The sequence below is a fragment of the Rhinolophus sinicus genome, chromosome 3, assembly GCF_057876585.1.
Source record: "Rhinolophus sinicus isolate RSI-liver-muscle chromosome 3, RSI-T2T, whole genome shotgun sequence".
NCBI classification, from domain to species: domain Eukaryota; kingdom Metazoa; phylum Chordata; class Mammalia; order Chiroptera; family Rhinolophidae; genus Rhinolophus; species Rhinolophus sinicus.
The window spans coordinates 118,448,110-118,458,489 of record NC_142503.1 but is presented as its reverse complement, the minus strand read 5'-3'; positions in this window follow the sequence as shown (position 1 = coordinate 118,458,489).

The following is a 10,380-nucleotide window of genomic DNA, read 5'->3' as shown; positions in this document are numbered from 1 at the left end:
AAAAGAAACACCTTATCTATTAGTAGTCACTTCCATCCTCCCTCTGCCCCCCTCCCAGCCCTAAGCAACCAGTAATGTACTTTCTGTTTCTATAGATTTGCCTATTCTGACTTTTTATATAAATAGAATAATATAACATGATCTTTGAACTGGCTTCTTTCACTTAGCATGTTTTTAAGATTCATCCATGTTGTAGAACGTATCAACACTTTATGTCTTTTTTTCCTGAATTTTAATTCATTTATACATTCATCAGTTGATGGATATTTGTTTGCTGCACCCCACATTTTGGCTATTACAATAATGTATCATAATCATTTATATATAAGTTTTTATGTTGGATGTATGTTTTCCTTTCTCTTGGGTATATATCTAGGAGTGGAATTGCTAGGTTATATGGTAACTCTATTTTTAACATTTTGAGAAACTCCCAAATTGTTTTCCAAAGCATCTGCATCATTATAGGAAGGTTCCAGCAATGTAGGAAGGTTCCGATTTCTTAGCAACAATCTAAAGGAATTTTCAAGCTTCATTTTATCCCATAAAATGTGGGTCCCATTTGCCAGAATGCACATATATTTTAAGGAAGTTGCTTTTCCCTCTTTGCAAAGAAGCTCCAAATATAATTTTTATTTCTCTAAGAAAAGGGAGTTGGTCTAGTTTATTTATCCTAAGGTGTCTTCTAACTTTAAAAATCTGTGCTTCTCCGAATTCTTCATATTCCAACAGAAAGAATGGTTCTTATTATTTGCACCTTGCAGTTTGACCTAAATTATATCTGTTTGGCAAGGAAAAATAAATAAAGCTGGCATCCAAAAACTGAGTCATTGTTTTAAGTAAATCATTTGTAGTCTCTACTAGTTCTCCTTTCTGTCTGTGAGCCAAAATGTTGGCATATTTTCTGTGTCTTCAGTTACCTTTGAAAAGTTTGGATATTATTTTACAATGTATGAACAATTTAGTAAATGGAAAAAAAAGGAAGAGACTGAAACTATTTTCTATACAGGTAAATTTCAATGTAAAAATAGAATCACATTATTAATTTTTACTTAGGATATTATATTTATAGTATTAGGCAATAGCAATTATTATGTTCAAGCCATGTTGTACCTCTCTTTTATTCAAAAGTAACAGAGTTTAAACCAGTTGTCATTTTTCCTCTTGGCCTAAGTGCCCCACAGATTTATCAGTAACTGTAGCTCACACAGTTGACAATTACTCAAGCAACTCTCACATTGATGAGGAAGCAAAAGGCAAAATGAGGAGGCTTCTCTCCATTAGAATGTTGATTTTGGGGTTAATATTAGACTATGAAATTTAAAATATAGAGACAGCATAACAAAAGAGCATAGGCTTTGGACTTCAGATAGAAAATAGGGTTGAATCCTGGCTATGCCATTTACTAGCTGTATAACTTTTGGAAAGTTTCTTACCTTTACTAAAACTCAGTTTATTAATCTGTTAAATGGGATTAATAGCTCCTACTTCATTGGGTTATTGTCAGAATCAATAGATAATGTATTGTGTACAAAATACGTGTCAATAAATATTAAGTGTTTTTTTGCCTGAAAAATCTTCTGAGGGCTCAGGATTTAAATATATATCACCTTTTAGGTCTAGGAGTCTGTCTTTGATTTAGGTCAGGATGGAAGTCTGCATAAGAACTGATTTCATAGTTTGTGATCTTTTCCTGCCATTAGATTCAGTTGAGATTTTTCATACATATCTGTCACGCAGGGCGGCCTGTGGGATCTCTGCTCCCGCTCCCCACATGAGAACGCAGGATGTGGCTAGGCCAAAAAGGAACACCCATGGTAGGTAGGGGAGTCATACCACCACAGTCTCATTGAAGGCTGGATTCACACGACGTGCGACCTGCTGTCCGCTTTTCTGCAAACTAACTGACGACTCTCCTCGACATTCCTCAACTCTCCTGACTTGACTCCCCAGTGTAGCTGCGGCAGTTATATTAGTGGCCAATGGCTCAATGGTTACAGCTGACAGCCAACTAGCCACAGCTGACAACCATCTACTACCTGAGCCAGCACCTTCCACATGAGGCTGAGAGCCTGGAAACTGCTCTCTGGGGCTCTGTCCCCACAATATTTTTTCTTCTTAGTCTACAGGATTACATTTTCATTAACCCATATTCAGTTTATTCGTAGGAGTTTATCTTGGGCATATTTTTCTTTTCCTCATCTCCCTCAAAGAAAGTAAAAATTTGAGAAAACCAAGAAGGTTTAGAGAATTTAGCAACCGGACGACCATTATGGTTAGCAAAGAGCAACTTGAACTTCAGTGCTCTTGGAAATGAGGATCTTTGAGGACCATTATGATTATTATATCTATCAATTTTCTTGGGACACTTCTTTAGAAGAGACTAAAATCTATTCCTATTTGCATTCTATTATATATGCTTTTCCATGCCTGTATCTCAAGGCGTTTATCATTCAGTTAATATACATAATACTTCTGTGAAACTCACCATACAAAAACATTAATTAACTTATTTTACAAGTGGGTAAACTGCAGCCTAAAGTTGTTGCATTGCTTAAGGCATCTGGGCAAGTCTAGAGAAGTTAACAGCAGCCCAAGTTTCAAGGCCTGTTTCATTAATATTGTATCCGGAATATGAGTTCCTCTTAAAAGCAGAAGTCTTTTACAGTACTTGAATGTCCCCAGTGAAACCCTTAACTGTTCTTTTTCCCAGCTAAATTCTTATTTACACAAAAAAATGTTTGGAATTTTATGCCCCACCCAAAACCTTCTCTTCAACAGTAATATCCTTGTTTATTTTATGTGTGTGTGTGTGTGTGTGTGTGTGTGTGTGTGTGTGTGTGTGTGTGTTTCACCCTTGGCAGGTTCCTTTTCAAGCTATTGTCTTAGTATTTGCCTCCTAGCATTCTTTTTTGGCTATATACTTAATATTTAACTATTTTTTATGCTGATAGTATAAGATTCCATTCAGTAGATTTCTTGCTTTTATCTTTTGACTTAACAAATGTGCTTTCATCGTTTGACTTAATAAATTTACTATAATGCCGCATTGATTTTCTTATATATATTCATAAATATACTCGTAATTTTTAAACCCTATTCACTTAGGAATTGATGTAATCCCCCTAAAAGTGCTGAGTCCTCTTGCCTCTGGACTCTTTTCTTTTCCCTCCATCCCGACTTGCTGCCTTGGTTCATTCCTACTGGGTTCACTGGACCAGCACAGCGGCTTCCTGACATCCGCTTGTCTCTTGTTTTTCCCCTTTAATCATCCTAGATAATGTCTACAGATTTATGTTGCTGTAATTTTACTGTGACTATATCAATACGCTGCTTAAAATCTTCTAATGGTGCACCTTGACTCTCATAATAAGATGTCATCTTGTTTGCTTGGCATACCATGCCATCCTGATCTGGCATCCATGTCTTCACCAACCTCATGTAATCCTACCTTGGCTTCTAGTGATATTAAAATACTCATTATTCTGTATGTATCTGCACAGGCTGTTCTCTCTGCCCAGGACATCTTTCCTTACCCTATATCTAAACTAAGGTTTTCCTCTCCTTCCTCACAGTGTGAGTTCCACCGATAATATTGAAAGTATCCATTTTTGTATCTGCAGAGAGTGACAGCACTAGATACAGTGTGAGCTTAATATAATATATTTTGTGTGATTAGTTAGTGCAATTAATAGTTGCACTCACCATCAATAGAAAATACCTTATAATGTCTACTGGTTATGAAGTTTTCATGAAATTCTGGAATGTTTAAGCTGTGGTATCCCCAAATGGGACCTGGTTGGGACCTCAAGGGCACCTGCATTAATAAAGGGGATTGGAGGTAGGATGAGAGAAAGAGGTGACAAAACTTGGAGAAACTCAGTGATGTTGAGTAATTTTAAAGGAACGCTGGCAGGAAAAAGTTCGAAAGTTTTGACAAGCAACTTTATTTTCTGTTTTCTATTACATTTTCATCAAATTTGTCATGTATTTTATGAGGTAAAGAGCTAAATAATTTGGAAATTTATTGTAATCTTAATGTTTTTAATTGTTTGAGCACAAGTAATGCTACACGAAAAAAATATTTTTATTTTTGTTTTGTGTATTTTTCATTTGGCTGCTGAAATATGAAAATACCTCAACTCTACTATACTCCTGCCTCTGAGCCTTCTGAGACTCACAGCATGGACATTGGAAGGTAGAGAGGGTGGTTGAGGCTAATGACTGACAAACTGAGAGAAGTATGATACTTACTAAGTTAAATAATTTCACATACATAATATTAATACTGGTATAGCCTCAATATCCTATAGTTCTAATATTTGCCTCCGGCATTTATTAAAAAACATTAGTATATACCTATCACACAGAATATTTTCCAATATTTTAGACTGTTTATACCTTTTTCCACTCCACCAACTAAACATCCGTAGTTCATTTTAACATGTCTAAAAATCATAGCAGTGACAATAAACAATTGCCCATTATTTCTGTAACTTTATTTATTTTTCTTTTTTTCACAGTACTATTGGGTTTTTTTAAAAGTTTTTAAACACTTATTAAAACATAGCTAACATACAATATTATATAAGTTTCAGGGGTACACCATAGTTATTCAGCATTTATATACCTAAAGAAGTGATCACCATGATAAGTCCAGCAACCATCTGACACCGTACCACGTTGTCACAATATTATTGACTACATTCCCTATGCTGTGTATTACATCCCCATGACTTATTTCTTTTATACCTGGAAATTTGGACCTTATTCCCCTTCAATTTTTTGCCCCCCTTTTAAATTATTCAATTACAGTTGACATTCAATATTATTTTATATTAATTTCAGGTGTACTGCATAGTGGTTAGACGTTTATATAATTTAAGAAGTGATCCCTCTGACTAGTCTAGTACCCACCTGGCACTATACATAGTTATTACCATATCATTGACTATATTCCCTATGCTTCACATCCCCATGAATATTTTGTAGTTCCCAATTTGTTTGCTTTTTTTTTCCGAAAGTTTTATTTATTCATTTTTACTTTTACTTTTTTTTTTTTTTTTAAGGAGGGCCCAGCTCACAGTGGCCCATGCGGGGATCAAACGGGCAACTTTGGTGTTATTAGCACCATGCTCTAACCAACTGTGTAACTCCCAATTTGTTAATACTGAATACTTATTTTTAATTTACAGATGAGGGGCTGAACGATTTGAAACTAGGTTTATAAATAGATTTCTCCCCTCATGGCCCCGAATATTGTTAGTGTTATCTCTCCTTCTGTCCTGTGCGGGGCATTCTAGAAAGGGAGTTCTGGCATTCAAGGGCCATAGCAGTATATTTTGCTTTAGAGATTCATGCTTCTGAGGAACAAATAAACACTAGAGCAACTGGGATTCAGATTTTAGGAAATAAAAAAAAATAAATAAAATAAAAAGATTTTAGGAAATATGGTTTATTAAGAATAGGTGAAGCATAAAGTGAAATTCAATAGCTGTGATATGTAATTATGTACCATATTGCTAATAAACTCATTTTTTCATGGATGATTACTATGTGTATCTTATGCAATGCTCTCACTGTTACAGTTAGTATTTTTGTTGTGTTTGAAATTTAGGTGCCTAAATATGTTATCACAGTAAGCCAATAAACACATTTTATTATGTATAAAGCAATCATATGACTGACAGTTACAAGCTATTCAAAAATACTTTAAAATAATTATTCTTTTTTAGAAATCTTTTTCCAAAATCTCAGAAAATCTGCACAGCCTCCTGGAAACATCCACCAATTGTTACTGGGATGCCAGAAGTTGTTAGTGACTTCCTAACTCTGCTTTAGCTTCTTTTTGGTGACTAGCATGGTAAGAATGTTTAATGGGTTCACAGGAATAAGTAAGGCCTATATAAGTAAGAAAGTATTGGAATTCCAGCATTTATTCTGATGTTTAATATTATACCAGAGCCTAAATATTAAACTTATTAACATCAACAGTAAAGTTCCAAACTTTTGTCTTTTTATTTTTAGCATTTTGTTTAGCTGCTGACCAATAACTTCCTTTTGAAACAGAATTGACTGCTACTGCAAATTCTTTTTCATTAGGAGGTGATGACAAAAAATGTGTTAGATAAATCCTTTCACTAAATAGATCTCCAAAACGTTCTGCAATTCCAAAATGTGGGTTAGTTTAGTTTAAAAAGTAATATAAATACAAAATATGAGATTACTGGAACTAGTTAAGTATTCAAGTTTTAATATTCCATTGTATTCTTTAAAAAAGTTTTGCTTTTCCTGATTTCCAGAGAAATACAGTCATCATAGAAATAAAAACCCATTAATAATTTCTCCATCTTGATAAAATCTCTGTATTTTGGAGGCTATCTTTCTAGTTTTGCTTTTCCCTAGCAACTATAATTATTTTTTATTTTATTTATTTTTCTATTATTAACTATATTCCTCATACTGTACTTTATATCCCTGTGAATATTTTGTAACTACCAATTTCTACTTCTTAATTGCTTCACCTTTTTTACCCTAACCCCCAATCTGCTTCTCATCTGGTAATCATCAGTTTGTTCTCTGTATCTATGAGTTTGTTTCTGTTTTGTATGTTTATTTTGTTTTTTATATGCCACATACAACTGAGATCATAAGGTATCTGTCTTTGTCAGTCTGACTTATTTCACTTAGCATAATACCCTCTAATTTCATCTATGTTGTCATAAATGGTAAGATTTCATTCTTTTTATGGCAGAGTAATATTCCATTGTACATATGTACCACTATTTCTTTATCCAATTGTCTATTGATGGCCATTTTGGTTATTTCCACATCCTGGCAACTGTAAATAGCTCTCCAGTGAACATAGGGGTGCATATATCTTTTCAAATTAGTGTTTTGGATTTCTTTGGATAAATACCCAGGAGTGGAATTGCTGGGTCATAAGGTAGTTCTATTTTTAATTTTTTGAGGAGCCTCTAAGCTGTTTTCTATAGTGATTGCACCAATTTGTAGTCACACCAACAGTGTACGAGGGTTCCCTTTTCTCCACATCCTCGTCAACATTTCTTATTTTTTGATTTATTGATGATAGCCATTCTGACAGGTGTGGTTTAATTAGCATTTCTCTGATCATTAGTGATGTTGAGCATCTTTTCATATGTCCATCTTTTCATATGTCTGTATATCCTCTTTGGAGAAATGCCTATTAGGTCCTCTGCCCATTTTTAAATTGGATTGTTTGTGTTTTTGGTGTTGAGTTGTATGAGTTCTTTAAAAATATTAAACCCATATCAGATGTATCATTGGCAAATATCTTCTCCCATTCAGTAGGATGTCTTTTTGTTTTATTGATGATTTCCCTTGCTGTGCACAAATGTTTTAGTTTGATGTAATCCCATTTGTTTATTTTTTCGTTTCCCATGCCCCAAAAGATATATCTGAAAAAATATTACTAAGGGTAATGTTGGAGAGTTTATTGCCGATGTTTTCTTCTAGTAGTTTTATGGTTTCGGGTCTTACATTTAAGTCTTTAAACCAATTTGAGTTTATTCTTGTATATGGCATAAGAAGGTGGTCCAGTTTCATTTTTTTGCAAGTAACTGTCCAGTTTTTCTTAGCACCATTTATTGAATAGACTGTCTTTACCCCATTATATATGCTTGCTTCTTTTGTCACAGATTAAATGACCACATAGGTGTGGGTTTATTTCTGGTTTCTCTATTCTGCTCCATTGATCTATGTGTCCGTTTTTATACCAATACTATGCTGTTTTGATCACTGTACACTTGTAGTATAGTTTGATATCAAGTAGCATGATACCTCCAATTTTGTTCTTTCTCAACATTGTTGTGGCTATTTGAGGTTCCATATAAATTTTAGGATTATTTGTTCTAGTTCTGCGAAGAGTGTCATTGGTAATTTGATAGGGATTGCATTGAATCTATAGATTGCTTTGATTACTATGAGCATTTTATTAATTCTTCCTATCCATGAGCATGGTATGTTTCCATTTATTTGTATCTTCTTTAATTTCTCCCTTCAATGTCATATAATTTTCGGAGTGCAGGTCTTTTACTTCCTTGGTTAAATTTATACCTAGGTATTTTATATTTTGATGCAATTATAAATGGCATTGTTTTCTCTTTCTGATAGCTTGTTATTGGTATATAAAAATGTAACTGATTTCTGAATATTAATTTTGTATCCTACTACTTAACTAAATTCATTTATCAGTTCTAATAATTTTTTGGTGGAATCTTTGGGATTCTCTATATATAGTATCATGTCATCTGCAAATAATGACAGTTTTACTTCTTCCTTTCCAATTTGGATGCCTTTTATTTCTTTTTCTTATCTGATTGCTGTGGTTAGGACTTCAATATTGTATTGAATAAAAGTGGTGAAAGTGGACATCCTTGTCTTATTCCTGATCTTAAGAATGCTTTCAGCTTTTCCGCATTATCTGTGGGTTTGTCATATATGGCCTTTATTACGTTGGATATGTTCCCTCTAGTCCCACTTTGCTGAGAGCTTTTATCATAAATGGATGCTGGATTTTGTCAAATGATTTTTCTGCATCCACTGATATGATCATATGGTTTTCATCTTTCATTTTGTTTATGTGGTGTATCATGCTGACTTGTAAATATTGAACCAACCTTGCACCCCAGGAATAAATCCCACTTGATCATGGTGTATAATCTTTTAATGTATTGCTGAATTTAGTTTGGTACTATTTTGTTGAGGATTTTTGCATCTATGTTCATCAGGGATATTGGCCTATAGTTTTCTTTTTCTGTAATGTCTTTATATGGTTTTGGAATTCAGGTAATGGTGGCCTCGTAGCATCAGCTTGGGAGCCATCTCTCTTCTTGAATTTTTTTGGACTAGTGAGAATAGGTGTTAATTCTTCTTTGAATGTTTGGTAAAATTTACCTATAAAGCCATCTGGTCCAGGACTTTTGTTTGTTGGGAGTTTTTAAATGACTGATTCATTAGAAGTAATTGGTCAGTTCAGATTTTCTGTTTCTTCTTGATTCAGTCTCAGAAGATTGTATGACTATGAATTTATTTATTTCAGATTGTCCAATTTGTTGGCATATAATTGCTCGTAGTATATTCTTAATTTTTTTTTTTTTTTTTTTGTATTTCTGTGGTGTCCCTTGTCACTTCTCTTTCATTTCTGATTTTATTTATTTGGGTCCTCTTTTTTTCTTGATGAGTCTGGTTAAAGTTTTATCAATTTTGCTTATCTTTTCAAAGAACCAGTTCTTGGTTTCATTGATCTTTTGTGTTGTTGTTTTTAGATTCTATTTATTTCTGCTTTGATTTTTATTATTTCCCTCCTTCTACTCACTTTGGGCTTTGTTTGCTATTCTTTTTCCAGTTCTTGTAAGTGTTAAGTTAGATTGTTTATTTGAGATTTTTCTTGTTTTTTGAGGTAGGCCTGCATTGCTTTGAATTTCTCTTAGGACTGCTTTCACTGTGTTCCATAGATTTTGGGTCACTGTGTTTTCATTTTCATTTATCTCAAGGTATCTTTTGATTTCTTCCTTGATCTCATTGTTAGCCCACTCATCGTTTAGTAGCATATTATGTAGCCTCCATGTGTTTGTGTGATTTTTAGGTTTGTTTTTTTTTTGTAATTAATTTCTAGATTCATAACATTATGGTTGGAGAGGATGATTGATATGATTTCAGTCTTCTTGAATTTACTGAGACTTGTTTTGTGGCCTAATACGTGGTCTAACTTGGAAGATGTTCCATGTGCACTTGAAAAGAATGTATATTCTTCTACTATGGGGTGGAGTGCTCTAAAAATATTAAATCCGTCTGGCCTAGTGTGTCATTTACGGTTGCTGTTCCTTGCTGATTTTGTCTGGAAGATCTGTTCATTGGTGTTAGTGGGGTGTTAAAGTCCCCTACTATGGTTGTATTACTGTCAATCTCTCCCTTTACGTCAGTCAATATTTGCTTCATGTATTTTGGTGTGGGTCTCTTTGGGTTCATCTTGTTTGGGACAATGCAGTTTCTGGCCTTGTAATGTCTATTTCTTTCACCAGGTTAAGGGAGTTTTCAGTCATTATTTCTTCCAATAGGTTCTCAATCCCTTGCTCCCTTGCTTCTCCTTCTGGTATTCCTACGATGTGAATGTTGTTAACACTCATTGTTGCCCCAGAGGTCCTTTAAACTGTATTTGTTTTTAAGCATTCTTATTATCAGTGTTTTGAACTCTGTCTCTGGTAGGCTGGTTGCCCTCATTTCATTAAGCTTTTCTGAAGTTTTCTTTTGTTCTTTTATTTGGGTCATGTCTTTGTTTCCTCATTTTGGCTGCCTCTGTTTGTTTCTATGTATTAGGTAGATCTCCTATGTTTGTCATTC